This window comes from Mixophyes fleayi, chromosome 1 (genome assembly GCF_038048845.1).
Source record: "Mixophyes fleayi isolate aMixFle1 chromosome 1, aMixFle1.hap1, whole genome shotgun sequence".
NCBI classification, from domain to species: Eukaryota; Metazoa; Chordata; class Amphibia; order Anura; family Limnodynastidae; genus Mixophyes; species Mixophyes fleayi.
Window position 1 is genome coordinate 64,355,999 of NC_134402.1, and position 15,774 is coordinate 64,371,772.

At 40.6% G+C, this 15,774-nt stretch overlaps 1 long non-coding RNA gene and 1 pseudogene across 2 annotated transcripts in view; both read right to left on the minus strand.

The window, feature by feature from the left end:
• LOC142104539 (uncharacterized) overlaps positions 1-4,676 on the minus strand; it is a 147,837-nt gene extending 143,161 nt beyond the window's left edge. For both annotated transcript variants that reach the window (XR_012679589.1, XR_012679587.1), the window contains exons 1-2: positions 4,588-4,676; positions 2,102-2,141 (exon numbers count right to left, since the gene is read on the minus strand). This is a non-coding gene — a long non-coding RNA (uncharacterized LOC142104539). The remainder of the gene's footprint in view (positions 1-2,101; positions 2,142-4,587) is intronic.
• A 7,361-nt stretch (positions 4,677-12,037) lies between these two features.
• On the minus strand, positions 12,038-12,155 carry LOC142136402 (5S ribosomal RNA; annotated as a pseudogene).
• Positions 12,156-15,774: the final 3,619 nt, after the last annotated feature.

Here is a 15,774-nt window from a genome sequence, read left to right on the forward strand (position 1 = left end):
ATAGCCATTTTGTTCTGTTATAGCTTAAATACAAATTAGATGCACCTGTTTTGTAAGAGTAATTCATTATTTGCAAGGCTATGCTTATAACCTTGGACATACCAGACAGGAGATAAGCCAGCCCCCCCTCGGGAGTTCTCCTGTTGATAATGAGAAGATATACTAACATCTGTGTGAAGGGAACATGAGTGGCTAAAACCTTTTGGGGCGTAGTTTTCTGTAATACGTGATTTTTGCTATATAGATAGGGACTTGTAACTAATAAAGCAGAGTTTATTGTACACTCAAACCATGCAGTGTATTTAATTCTCTCCAGCTGATGAGCTCATAACTGATAAACTGACACTTACAGGTGAACAATCTGATTTAGATTCGACAATGGTGAATCCCCGGTGACCAGACACAATGCCAAATGACTAAAAAAGTAAAGACAATATTTTAAACACACACACAGGGCGAGGCTTTTGTTATATCAGTCTGCAATAGGGAAAAGTCCAAGTTTGTTATAATCTGACCAATTCCCCAGATTACAGAACTGTTCTGTAAACACTGCAAATATGTGGATTCATACACAGAGCCAACGGCGTCGCAGCAAGCTAACTGGCATGCAGTTTTCTGTAGTACAACCTTTTTGTCCTGTATCAAATCCAATTAGGACAATACCCTAAAAATTTATTCTTTAGTTTCAGCCATCTGTAATAGAAAAAGGAGCCATTGTTCATACAAATTTGAAGTGGAAAATTAAGTCAAGTCTTAATGAATTTCATCCACTGCTTTATTTATGAAAATATCAGTTTTGTGGGTTTTTAATCTTCGTAAGTTTTGTATTCCTTACATATACATTTATGAATATTACAAGATGCCTTTTTAGGCTTGGTGGTCCTTAGCCACAGTACAAAAAGAATTTGATGCAGTCAGATCAGGGCCCTCTTCCCCTGTGTTCTCCTTTCATAAACTATCCAACCCGTACACCTGTGTCTTCTCTCAGCTTGTGCTGATTTGCTGCCTATTCTGCCCCCCATCGCCCCACTTCTCATGCCTCTTTCATAGCACTAACGTTTCTATCTATTGTACTGTTTACCTGCATTGTTTTGATAATAGTCATAATAATGCCTTGTCTCTGTCTGTATTCCTCAATAATCCCCATGTTTCCTGTCATTTACTGGGATGAAATTTGGCTCTGACTTCTTACCATTGTGTATCCAGATTTGTGATATGTTGTTGATATTTCACAGACCTCAAGATAACACATAATTGGTATCAACAGACAATACTTGACATTTCATTTTCCCAAACAAGATATAAAATGCAAGTGTGGTCTTCCTGTATCATTTTTCAATCGTGTATTGAAAGTTTCCAATATTGTTATAAGCTAGGGGGTATTTCCATTCCTTTTTGATATACAAATCTGCAAACGTTCATCATACTAGACATGCCAGTCAGTAAGTTTACTTACAGCCAGTAAAAATTAGTCAAAATTTGTCACATTTATCCCATCAGAAAAAAAATACACCCATTTGACATTACTAAAGTACATGCAGCATTCACCAAAGGTTTTTGAGTATTAATTGGGTTATGAAACCCTTATGTCATTAGAGAACAAAGTTATCAGGGATAGGGAAAAGTTTTAGTTGGCAGCCCAAGTTCAAAGTATTTAATACATTAGTGGCTATGGCAAGCCACTGCTTTATTTGTATTTTCATGTAGGGATGTTGATTATTTAATCAATGAAAGAAGGAGAAAGTTGCACATTTTTTCCTAGCACTTCTTCTGTCCTTAATATTTTAGCTGTTAGGTAATGTACAAATGTATATTACATGAAAATATTTACATATATATAATTTCTACACCCTTCAATATACACACAAACTGTTATTATTATTGGTAAGAAAATATAATATAATGCCTTAGTTTTCCACTAGATGTCAACATTCACCCATGTATCACATTACTTTCAATAGAATTATTTATTTAATTTCCCAATCATTTTATTAACCACACAACTCTGCATCTTCTAATTTTTCTGATCCATTCGTATGTAACGCCTGCGAGGAATGACAAACACACACAATCCTACCTTGCTCACGATTGGTCCACCTACCATTCTCCGAACACTCCGCACGGCTCCGCAATGCTGCAGTCTAGGAAGAAACCACAACAAATTATGGAAGGGCAGATATACCAAGCGGAAGAAGGGGGGTGTACGAGGTGATGGCCAGGAGTAGAGACACTTTACTCTACTTCGATTGCCGACACCTCGATTTGATCTTGGCCTAGGAGCCGGACTACGGAAATTCGGGACAAATGAAGTATCTTCCCCGAATATCCTACTCACTGACGTACTGGTGAGGGCCCCTACCAAAAGAAAGAGATAAGAAACGGGAAGATGACCCTCACCGGGTAATCACTGCCTCTACTTGATAGTCGGCTGCACTCCCGGGTTCAACATCTAGAAACAGAGGCGACACAAGACAGCCCACCCACAATGCTGTCTACCAGGCTATTATGTACTTCCCACATTAATGCTAGCTACAATAACACAGCACCCTGATTCTAACAACCAAACTATGTGATCAGATGCTGCGCCAGTATAAACTCCTAGGAAAGGTGTGTTTATCTGTGCTCCCTGTTATGTAGAAAGAAGCTGCCAACTGGAATGAGAACAGGCGACCCCCTATTCCTCTAAATATTGGAGACAAAAGGAAAAAGTAAACACATAGGCGCTGAGGGGAAAGAGAAAAGGTTGCATGACTGATAATCAATTTGTCTAGGTCCAAAGCTGTATATCTTATGCAGTGTTATAAAACAATTTTAATCAAAGTGTCATAAACTATAGACAAACAAAATGTTCTGGACAGAACTTAAATAAATAAAATTGTAATGATATCTCTTGCAAATGGATAAAAAAGCACAATTAAATAAGTTAATTGAGGTGACTCTCTGGGTGAATCAGAGTTCATAATCTCCATTCAGAAACAGTCCAATATTCAATCTAGGAAATGCACATTGTTTCTGACAACACATACAGTTCTGTTAAAGTTTGTTAGAGATATAACTGTGCGTCCTTTGTAATAGCAAGTGGCAAATATCAGTTTGTGATGATATTTCCTACATATGTTAGTTCTCATCCAAATAGACAATAAGAGGGGAATTCAATTGGCCGCGTTACTGTAAAAAGTAATGTGGCCTGCGCAATATTACCATTATTACGGTAATAGTGCGCTTAAATAGCATTATTATGGTAATTTCAACACTGGCTTTTGCTCGCTGCTCCCTGAGCTGAGAGCAGAAAGCCGGGTTAAATTTACCGCATTAACAGTAGTCGGATTAACGCTGCGTTAATCTTGGAGGAATTGAATTCTACCCTAAGAGTATTTGGTAAATCCTAACTCACGTTTCGTCAAATCTCCTGGGTACTTAGAGTTGTATAATCTTGCCTGTCGGATTCAATCTCCATGTTACCAACTTTAACAGAACTGTTAAAGTTATTGCAGCTCTCATAACCTGGTACTCAGTGCCGTAACTAGACATTTTAGTGCCCTGGGCGATACAGGGCACCGGCGCCCCCCATCTTAGTGGGAGTGACCTTTGTCGAGTGGGTGGGGCCAACCTACTGTGGCGGTGTGGCTAGCACTTTTCCTTCTAAGGGGCTTATTCAAATGTCCGCGGGATTGCCGAAAATCCCGCCGGTCCGCGCAGGATTGCCTTAATAACGGTAATCCTGCGCAGAAAAAAACGTTAGTACGGTAATTTATTCGCTGGATTTCAGCTCGCAGCTCAGGGAGCTGCGAGCTGAAATCCAGCGAGGCATTACAGTATTAACGATAATATTTTTTCCGCGCTCTAACCGGACAATTGAATACCCCCCTATGTGTCTCACTGATATTCTTGAAAGCTGTAAAGAACCCCAACGATGGTGAAAAAACTTGTATCTAGAAGAAAACCTATACACACTACGCTATATATATATATATATATATATATATATATATATATATATATATTGTGGCAAGAGCTCGCTACTGCAGAAGCACACGCGTACAACTTCTTCCTTTTTATGGTTCTTTATTGTCAGGATTGTAATAATGTTTTGACACCGTATACTTGCACGGCAATTATGGAGACCCTCAACGCTTACTATACATAGTCCAACTCTCTGTCCAGATCAGCCAGCTAGCCCAGCGTTGATCTCTCTGAACAATGAAACAAGCAGGGTTTTATACCTGACACTCCTCCCACAGGCCTAGCTTGAGGGACAGGTGACACACCCACCTTTTCTTTAAAAGGAAACGCCCATCCCTGGCTCTGTTTAGACTATCAGACCCACTCTGTCTGTTTGCCTAATAGGAAGCAGCTTTTAAATCATGTAAGTAAACCAATTTTAAACTACACATATGTTTTTACCTGGTTTAATCTCCACCTAGGTACATAACTGTGCCAATGTTTTACTCTACTTCCCTGCTTTCTCTGCATTTTGCCAGCTAAATGCCTCCTTTTGTTACTATATATATATATATATATATATATATATATATATATATATACACACACACACACACACACACACACACTAATAATTTGACTTACCATCACTTTCTCAGTGATGGGATGCAAATGAAAAGACTGGTCCGTCCACTGTGCCCTGAGACAGGTCAGGTGGCGTGTTTCTCCCTCTCTAGTTGTTGACCTGGTCCTGGTCTGGGACACAGGTGTAAGCCGCTCTAGATGAGAGTTAAAAATAAAATTGGCTTAAAACAAAAATAAAAGTAATATAGCAATTCCAGACAGTGTAGCCTTTTCCTGTACATACTACCCTCACAATCCCAAACAAAATGTACACACAACACTCTTGGCAGAGTGAAAGGTGATGGCGTATTGGGAGAGGTACAACTCATTTGATGGTGATATCAGCCAAAACTTATGCAGAAAGACTACAAGATCTTTATATGTTTAGTTTGGAGCAGAGAAGGGAAAGAGGGGACAAGATAGAAACTTTCAAATATATCAAGGGTTATAACAAGGTGCAGGAGGGAAACATTCTACAAAGGAAGAGAAGTATTAGAACACGAGGACATGTACTGACACTGGGGGGAAGTAGGTTCAGAGGAAATGTGAGGAAAAACTACTTCACAGAAAGGGTAATGGATAAGTGGAATAGCCTCCCATCAGAGGTGGTAGAGGCTAATACAGTAGAGCAATTTAAACATGCTTGAGATAGATATAAGGATATCCTTACAAAGAATTAAGGATCAAATAAGGTTTGTGGTTACCATAGGGCAGACTAGATGGGCCAAATGGTTCTTATCTGCTGTCAAATTCTGTGTTTCTATGGAGAGATGCTAGCACGGTGTAGAATATTAAATGATTTGGTGTGCTGGGAATATAACAGAGGCATGTGGGGAAAAAGCACAGACTGTGGTATTAAAGTGACTTTGTCTTCCAGATTTTGCAGATGTGACTGTGGGCAATTTATTGCTTCATATTTACCTTCTCTTCTATACTTCTGTATTCTTCTTCTATATTCTGCTGTCTGAAGACCGTCCTATTCTACATTCCCAGTCCAGGCGCCGCTGTAGCTTCTGGCTCTTCTCGGCTCCTCTGAATCCACTAGAAGCATCGTGACGTCAGATCCTGCGGGGATAGAGGGCAGAGTTCAGAAGCCAGGAGGAGCCGAGTCACCCCCTCTACACAAATGCCAGCCATACTGTGACATGCAGGGGAGGTGAGGAGGGGAGACAAAGGCTTTCATTTGCATGGGGGGGAGCAGAGACTGTTACACACAAAGGGGAGGGGGGCAGAGGGTAACACACACACACACATAGGGAGGGGGCCAGAGGCTGACACATGAACACACACACAGAGGGAGGGGGCAGAGGCTGACACACACACACACAAACACACACACACACATACACACATACACAGATGGAGGGGCAGAGGCTGACACACACACAGGGAGGGGGCCCTAGGCTGGCAGACACACACACTGGGAGGGGGGCAGAGGATCACACATACATACATACATACATACATACATACATACATACATACATACATACATACACACACACACACACAGGGGAAGGGGGGAACAGAGGCTCTCACAAGCAGAGAAGAAAAGGGGAGGAGAAAGACGTTGTGATACACAGGGGGATTTGTTACAGAGGCAGAAGATGTACAGAGGCGCCCACTTTTGGATAAGCTCCACCCCCTCCGATGTCCGTGAAACTAGAGGTATGCCGCTGTCACACACAGAGATGGTGCGAATTTGAGGAAGAGAGACTGTCCCAGGGGAGGTTAGAACAGGAGGCTCACATATTTAGTTTCCATGGGTGGAATCTGAACAGCATGGGCTCGCCGGCACTCTGCAGCCTGTATTCACAGAGCCAGGACACAGGCAAGTAGCAGGCGGTCGCTGCGCCCCCTTGGGCTTGCGCCCTGGGCGACGGCACCGCCGGCACATGCCTAGTTACGGCTCTGCTGGTACTAGACACCCCCTAGACACCTAGACACATCATGACACCCCCCCTCCCTAGATACATTAGGACACTCCCTTCCCAGATAAATATCAACAGAAAAATATAAATTACCCCACTGCTTCCAGTGGAGCCCTGGGCCCCCCAGGGAGGCCTGGGCCCTGGTACCCCAAACCTCTGCCCCCCCTGTCCCCATTCCAGGAGTTTCCTGAATTTCTAGGAGTTCTTTCAGACTCCCAGGAACCCTCCAGCATTCTGCCCACTTCCCTTTTGAAGTGGGTGGCTGCATAATATATAATAATGTGATTCAAAGCTAATCGTATCCTCCTGGCCCCAGCCCTGCTTTATAATTCCATAAATTGCTGCACTGAGCAGTGGGGGATGGAGATGCAATCTGTGTGGCTGTCAGGGCCGGACTGGGACTAAAAATCAGCCCTGGCATTTAAAGTACACAGGCCCACCTTAGTTCCAACAGGAAAGAAAATATGTGCCGCCGCGCAGCGGCAGTGCCGAACAGGGCGTGACCTCATTGTGTTGTGGGTGTGGCCAACATGGGGCATTGATACATACATTATAATAATGCATTACATTTATCACGCTCTCCCAGCCACATCACGCCATCCCCCCAGGCACATTATGACACCCCACTGTACTTATTTATTCTTCTGGTGTTGCTGACATCCATAAGGGTGGGAACTTCCTGTAGAGTGAGCAGGGAAGCTCTTTGTCTCACGAGATTACCAAATCTTGTGATACTTAGAGCTCCTCTGCTTGCTCTGCAGTCTGTGTCCTGTCCAGGGACTGGGAGCAGCTATCAGTTCCCTTTCCCTAACCAGAGCTGGATAAAGGCTCAGGGTATTTATGACATCAGGGCGCCTATTATGTAACATGGTTATCATTTTAGACAAATACACAGGCACTACTGTTAGAAGCACACAGCTTTGCCTTCACAAGCAGTATGTTGTGAAGCAGGACATACCTCCCAACTGTCCTTGCAGTCGAACCAAATCCTGACTAATGAAGAAAGTCACCCAAATTCAGGACAGTTGGCAGATTGTCCTGCTCTCTCCTATCTGTCTTGGTCACTTTCACCACTTGTAACAGCTGGTTTCTTTAGCTCACTTCATTCTTGTCTTGATCCTGGAATATTGGATGCCCTATTTTTATAAAAAAAAAAATGGGTACATGAGATTTAGAAAACTCCAATCAGCCCCAGTGTTAAAACAATAGCACTCACATTTTATAATTAGGCCTCCCTCCAGTCCCCACAATAATAATATTCACATTTAATAAGTAGACCTATTTCCCTCCAACCAGCCCCAACATTAAATTAACAGTATACCCATTTATTCAAAACATATTTCCCTCCCTCCAAACAGTCCCAGCAATAAACTAAATAGCATTAAAGTTTAATAAATATAGCCATTTTCCACAACCATCCCTGACAATAAATAATTCATATTCACATTTAATAAATAGCTCTCCTACCCAAAATCAGCCCCATATTCAATTGATAGCCCTAAACCACCTCAGTATTAAATAAAAGGTTCAGGCACCTTACCTTAAATAATTAGCCCCCACCTACACTCCACCATTAAATAGCCTACCTCCCACACTATATTAAGATCCTCCCTTCCCTCACATATTATATTAAAATACTGCACGCACACGCTATATTTAAAATACTGCACGCGCACGCACACACACACTATATGAACATGGCCAAACGCACACTATAGCAACATGGGGCCAAACAGACACACTATTTGCCACACAGACACACCATTAGCCAAACAGCCACACCATTAGCCAAACAGCCACACCATTAGCCAAACAGCCACACCATTAGCCAAACAGACACACTATTTGCCACAGACACACTATTTGCCAAACAGACACACTATTTGCCACACAGCCACACTATTAGCCAAACAGACACACTATTAGCCAAACAGACACACCATTTGCCACACAGACACACTGTTAGCCAAACAGACACACCATTAGCCAAACAGACACACCATTAGCCAAACAGACACACTATTTGCCAAACAGACTAACTATTTGCCAAACAGACACACTATTTGCCACACAGCCACACCATTAGCCACACAATTTGCCACACAGACACACTATTAGCCAAACAGCCACACCATTAGCCAAACAGCCACACCATTAGCACCATTAGCCAAACAGATACACCATTTGCCACAGACACACTATTTGCCAAACAGACACACTATTTTCCACACAGCCACATTATTAGCCACACAATTTGCCACACTGACACACCAATAGCCACACAGACATACCATTAGCCACACAGCCACACCATTATCCAAACAGACACACTATTAGCCAAACAGACACACTATTTGCCACACAGACACACCATTAGCCAAACAGACACACTATTAGCCAAACAGATACACTACTTGCCAAACAGACACACTATTAGCCAAACAGACACACTATGTGCCAAACGGACACACCATTAGCCACACAATTTGCCACACAGACACACTATTAGCCACACACACTATTTTGCACACAGCCACACTACATACACTATTTGACACACTGCCACACAGACACACTATTACTCAAACACAGAGACACTTACCTCTTAACATCCAGCAGCAGCACTCTGCACGCTGTCCGGCAGACGGAGAATCAGTGACTGCCACCTATGCGAGCAATCAAATGGGACTGCACCACGTGACAGGTGCCGTCCCATGTGATTGCTCGCGTAGGCGGCAGTCACTGATTCTCCGTCCGCCGAGCAGCGCGCAGAGTGCTGCTGCTCGGCGGGCATGCGGACCGGCCCATCTGGCCATCGGCCCTTCTGGCATTTGCCAGAAGTGCCAGATGGCCAGTCCGGCCCTGGTGGCTGTGCCCCCGCATCAGGACCTCCCCTCCAGAGGGGAGATCCAAAATGCTGGCAAGTAGGGTATGGATAAGTGTTTTGACATTAAAATGGTGTTTTATTGGGGTTTTTTTTAATACAATTTACAGCTTTATTATTATTATTATTATTATTATTATTATTATTAACAATTATTTATATAGCACCAGCATATTCTCTAGTACTTAAACGAGACTGGGAATTACAGCCAGACAGAGAGATAAGAGGGCCCTGCATGCAATCTTACAATCTATAGGACATTATGAGTTTGATACATTAAGTGCTACATATTGCATATTGGTCCAGCCAGACTGCAAATGTAGAAAGTGTTAATTGTCACTATGATCCAGTCACACAGCAATGTCAGGGGTCAAAGGGTTGATTGAGTATAGAAAGAACAGATGCAAATATTGTGTGAACTGTGTAGTAGGGTATCCTAGGGGGTTAAGAGGGTGTTTGATGAGGTGGGTTTTCAGAGAATGCTTGAAGATTTGAAGTCTTATTGTGCGAGGGTGGGAATTCCACAAAGTGGGAGCATGACAAAACAAGTCCTGTAACCAGGAATGGAAGCAGGTAATGAGTGTGGATGATTTTCTCAGAATTTGTGAAGAACAGAGGAGTTGAGTTGGACGATATTTTGAGATAAGTGTCTTTCAGAGAGATTGAAATCTGTTGAAAATCAATAGCATTAAGATTAAGGAGGAGGCTTGGTAGAGTTTGACAGCAGAGAAGTAAAGTAATGGCAGAGAGTTTGTAGCTGATAAGGTGATGATCCAAGAGGGGGAAAGGAGTGTTAAGGAAATCAGAAACTGAGCATAGTCTAGATGAAACAAGATCAAAGCAGTGGCCATTCCGATAAGTGAAGGAGTCAATCCACTGGGAGAGGCAGAAGGAAGAGTCAGAGAGTAGTTAAGAAGCAGAAGTAAAAGGTGGATTATCAATGGGGATGTTGAAATCACCCATAATAAGGATGTCAGCTGATAAGAAATGAAGGAGCCAGGCAGAGAAACATTCAAGAAGCTTTAGAAGCTTTTTAAGTCAAATTTACTCAATTTTTATTCTAGGATTTTTTTTTAATATCTTTTTATTATAATATAGAACCGCGCTCTCTTCCCAAGGTTTGTGAGAGCTGCACCTGCTAAGGGTATCCCTCCCTTTGGAATAAATCTAGAATTTTATAATGCTGGGCGCTCATCAAATGTTTTACCAAAAAATGCAGACCTAGTGATCCAAAGATGTTATTAAATCAATCAATAGATGGTTGTTAACATTTATTAAAATACAATAAAAATACAAAAAAAGTTATAGTCACGTGTTACCATGAATATATGGCTAATAATTGAGAAATAATGATATGTACATTAAGGGATTAATATCGTTGGAATTAATAACGTGATCTAGACAATATTATATATATTATATCAATCAGACTGCATCTGAACAGATAAATTCATAGACATAAATGAAAAACATTGAAGGAAATCTTATCAAAAATAGTCCATATATCACAGTTCTATTGATCCAGATTGGTGATGCGTGCTGCTGAGGATGCATGCCCCATAATAAATGTAAAAATATATAAACAGTCCTCACGAGGGTTGTGAACTTCCAATTCAGAGAAATCCGTCACGTTTACAAACATGTATCAAAAATGATGAATGAATCAGACAAATAGTTGTATAGATTCCATGTAAAAATGATACTTGCGGTTTGAAGATTACCGGGTGTGGGTTTCACTCTTAGCAATAATCCAGTATAATGTCCCAATGATAGAAAGACGTCCAATGTATCAGCTAGTCAAATAGGTAAAATATAAATGAAGAAAAAGGGGGGAGATGGTTCAGCAGCGGGTGATCACGCCGCTGCTGTTAGCGGCTAACGGTGCGTTCCACTGTGGAACGCAAACGCACTTCCGGTATTAGCGTCACTTCCGGATAGTGCTTTAGGCCAATAGAATGATAATGGGTGGAGTCCCAACGCGTTTCGTCCTGCTCCGGACTTTCTCAAGGGCTATTCTGAACATCTGTAATCCTGTGGTTTAAATATGCTGGGATTGAACCTGATAGGTTCCCAGATCTAACATGCTTAAGTCTCTGTTCTCCGTATTGAGTGACTCATTGTATGCAAATTGCAACAACTTCTCAATGGTTGCATTAATCAGCGTATTATTCTTTATATGCATCCCCAAAATCGTGCAACAATAGATCATGTGCATAACTATATTGTAGTTGCCCAAAATTACCTCATTGCAATAACGTTATAACCAAGATAAAATAAAAATAAAAATAAAAATACAAAAATGAAAAAAATGAAAATAAAATAAATTAAATATATAAACTTAAAAAGCACAGCAAAGATTTACCAATGAAAACAGAATCTATTTACAATATCGTAAGGAAACCATTTTCATAAATGACAAGATGTTAAGGAAACCTATTACTGTTACATGATCCCTTTGGACCTAATAGTATATATTTGTTTACAGTCTAGTCATGGAAACTCTTAATGAAGATTAAGGGAACGAGTATGATATGGATAGTGATAAATAACATTGAAGAGGATCCCATGTTCTATAGTCTGATTGCTCTTATAAATCCAATTCTTAATGTCTGGGCATAGTGCAGATAACAATGGAGAGCGTGAGGGATGGGAAAGGAACCTACAGCACCGGGTATTCATAGGTAGTCTCCTATCCCATTACTTACCTGGCCCTCTCTGCTTGGCTTCCAAGGTCGACTGGGATTGGGCATAGCCAGAGAGGTATGGCTGTAAATTCAGAGATCCCACTACCCACTTTTACCATGCCCCCTGTACACTTTCCCATCTATCCATATGGCTGAATTATGTAAATTCATCACAAAGAAAGGTCAAATTCGATATTGAGACCTTTGGGTGCCAATGTCTTCAGATAATAAATGGCTTTAGTTTCCTCTTTATTTAGGTATTTCGTCAAGTTCCCTCCTCTCCAATTTTTATTAATTTTCTTGATTCCAATAAATGACATCCCTTCATACTGGCAGTTGTGTGCGTCTTTAAAGTGCTTAGACACATGATGGTGTTCAAACCCAATAGCGATGTTCCTCAGATGTTCTCTGATCCTTTCCTTTAAAAGTCTAATGGTTCTACCTACATACTGTTTGCCACAACTACATTGTAGTAGGTAAATAACGTACCTACTATTACAGGTAATAAATTCCTTTATCTGATATGTTTTACCATTGACCTCAGAGTGATACTCTGTGATTGGCCTAGTGCTCCTGCACCTTAGTCTTGTGCAGTTTGAGCACTGTCCACAGTAATAGAATCCTTTTTTGGTGTTATGTAGCCAGTTACCGGACTTTATAGGTTCTTCTTTGGGGATATAGCTGGAAGTTAATTTTTGTTTGAAATCAGGGGCTTTCCTAAAGGACATACAGGGTTTTGCTGGTAATATAGACCCCAATAGGTCATCCTGTTGTAGAATGTACCAATGCTTTTGGATGATTCGTCTAATTTTATCTGATTCCTGGGAATAGTTTGACACAAAGAATATCCTATCGTTATTCAGTGTAGTGGATCGTGTAAATTCTTCCTTGCCACTAATGCTTTTGTTTTTATATTTAAGTAACTGACTCCTATCAGTATCCTGAAGTTTATTAAAGGCTTGGCCAACTATGTGGGGATCATATTTCTTGTCAATAAATTGTTGCTGCATTTCTTTACCTTGTTCAATAAAGTCCTCTTTTGCTGTACAGTTACGTCTAACGCGAGTGAACTGACTAAATGGTATACTACGTAGCCAGTTCGGATGATGACTACTATTTGCCAAGATAAAACTGTTGACGTCAACTGCTTTTCGGTATGTTTTTGTCATTAGTTTGTTCTCTTTAATAAAAATCTCGAGGTCTAAAAATTGTATAGATGATTGACTAAAATTAGCCACAAATTTTAACCCAAACACATTATCGTTAATATATCCAAGAAATTGAAGTAGGGCTTGTTCTGTCCCTTTCCAGATTATCAAAATATCGTCAATGTATCGTCTCCAGAGTACCAGGTTAGCACTCCAGCCATGTTGGGTCCAAATGAATCCGTTCTCCCAATAACTCATGTAGAGATTCGCATAGCTGGGTGCGAACCTGGTACCCATGGCGGTTCCTTGCATCTGCAAATAGTAGTCCCCCTCATACCAAAAATAATTGTGATACAAGATGAATTCAATAATAGATAATATGAATTCAACCTGATGGCGAGTAAGACTGGAGTCTGATTCCAAGAAGAATCTGGTGCTAGCTATACCTAACTCATGCCTAATGACTGTGTATAGCGATGATACATCGCATGTAACTAACCAATATTCATTGTCCCACATAATGTTCTCAAGGAGTTGTAGGATATGTGTAGTGTCCTGCAGATAGGCTTCTTGTGTTTTCACATATGGTTGCAGGAACATATCAACATAGTGAGACAGATTAGCTGTTAGAGAACCGATACCAGATATTATGGGTCTCCCTGGTGGTTTTGTTGCATGCTTGTGAATTTTCGGGAGGTAATATATAACAGGGATAATCGGGTTTTTATTGTAAATATAATTAAACTCATTAAGTGTAATTATGCCTCTGTCTAGACCCTGTTTCAACATGTCCTTAAGACTCATGGAAAAGACTGCTGTTGGGTCAGTGTCTAGCCGTTGATATGTTACAGTATCTGATAGCAATCGGGTCAGTTCTGCTACATAATCTGCCCGATCTAAAAGAACAATCCCTCCTCCCTTGTCAGCTGGTTTAATGACCACTGTATCTAGATCTTGTAAAACTTTTAGGGCTTTGCATTCTTCGTTAGTAAGATTCATATGTATGTGAGACTTCCTTTCTTTTATTTTTTCCAAATCCGATAAAACTAGTGTCTCAAATGTTGTGATTTCTTTGCTTTTAAATTGTTTCGGATAGAATGTAGAAGGTGGTTTAAGATTCGTGTGCTTATACGCATCAGTATTTTGCTTCATTGTTGCTTCTATTGGAGTTTTAGCATAGTATCTCTTGAGGGTCAATTTCCTGACATATTTATGAATGTCTATGAAGGTTTCAAACTTGTTCAATCTATTCGTGGGGGCAAACTTGAGGCCTTTATTTAAAACACTAGTTTCGTGTGTTGTAAGTATATGGCCACTGAGGTTGAAAATTCCTATCGGGGCGATGTTGTGTTCCTTTTCTCTCTGTTTGCGTCCATGACCACCTCTTCTGCCTCTTCTAATTGTTCTGATTTTCTTTTTAGCGTTTGTAATCTCGTGTTGTTCTGACTCAACCCTAGGAACCTCGGGCCCAATCCTAAAAAATGACTGATTTGGGTCAAGGGGTTTGAGGGATCAAGATGTGTATCCCCTATATCTGTATTTTCCTGGTCTGATTTGGACAAAGGTGTTGAATACAATGTATGGTCATGTTCTCTGACCAGGATGGGTGTATCTAACTGGGGTCTAACAGATATCTTCAATGGAGTGTCAATATCAGTAGTAGAAACTGAGTGTGTTGTGATATCATGTAGCCACCCTTGCTCAAAGGACTGTATGGCTAACTTACAGTAATCAGAATTTGATATACTGCATGTAGTGTTAGAAGAGTCACTAACTCCTGTATTGTTCCTGTCTCCATTCACTGTAGTCCTCGGTATGATATTGGTGTCATGGTGTATCAATGTCATGTATTGTTGGTATGTGAGACCTAATTTTTTATATGGTAATCTCTTATTGGACTTAACCTTATCAGTTATTCCAGAGATTGGTGTTACAAGAATGGCTTTATTTTGGGATTTCTTATATTGTCCCTGTATCCTGGATTGTTTTTATGTCTTAGGTTTAACCCCAAATCTATCGCGAGCATATTTTGATTTTTTCTTCTCTATGATCTCTGTTTCTTTTTTGTCTAACCTTGTTTTCATGACTGTAATTAGGTTAAGATAAACAGGGTCATCTTTAAGAGAATTAAGATTCTGATCAATTGATGTAATATCATCCTCTAATTGTTTCAGGTGTTTCTTATGTTGATCCATAAGTAATATCATCAATTTCTCGGAACAATGATCCAATATTGCCTGCCATTGTTCCATAAACTTTGTATTGTTCCTGTAGCAGGATGCAGGTTTTTTAATTTTAAGGCCTCTAGGTATCAGATGTTCATTATGGTATTGTTCCATGTAAAATATATCCCACCACACCCGCATTTCTTTATGTAGTAGTTTATCAAATTCTAAAAGTTGAAGGCAATGGTTAGTACCTTTGCCATTTGTAGAGATAAGATGTTGATTTTTAGATAATGTAAGTAATAATGACTTATCCTCCCGCTTTTTCCTTAAGCCTAAAGGGTCATTGAATTGAATATTAGTCATTGTGAAACTACAACATACGTTAGATGTAGG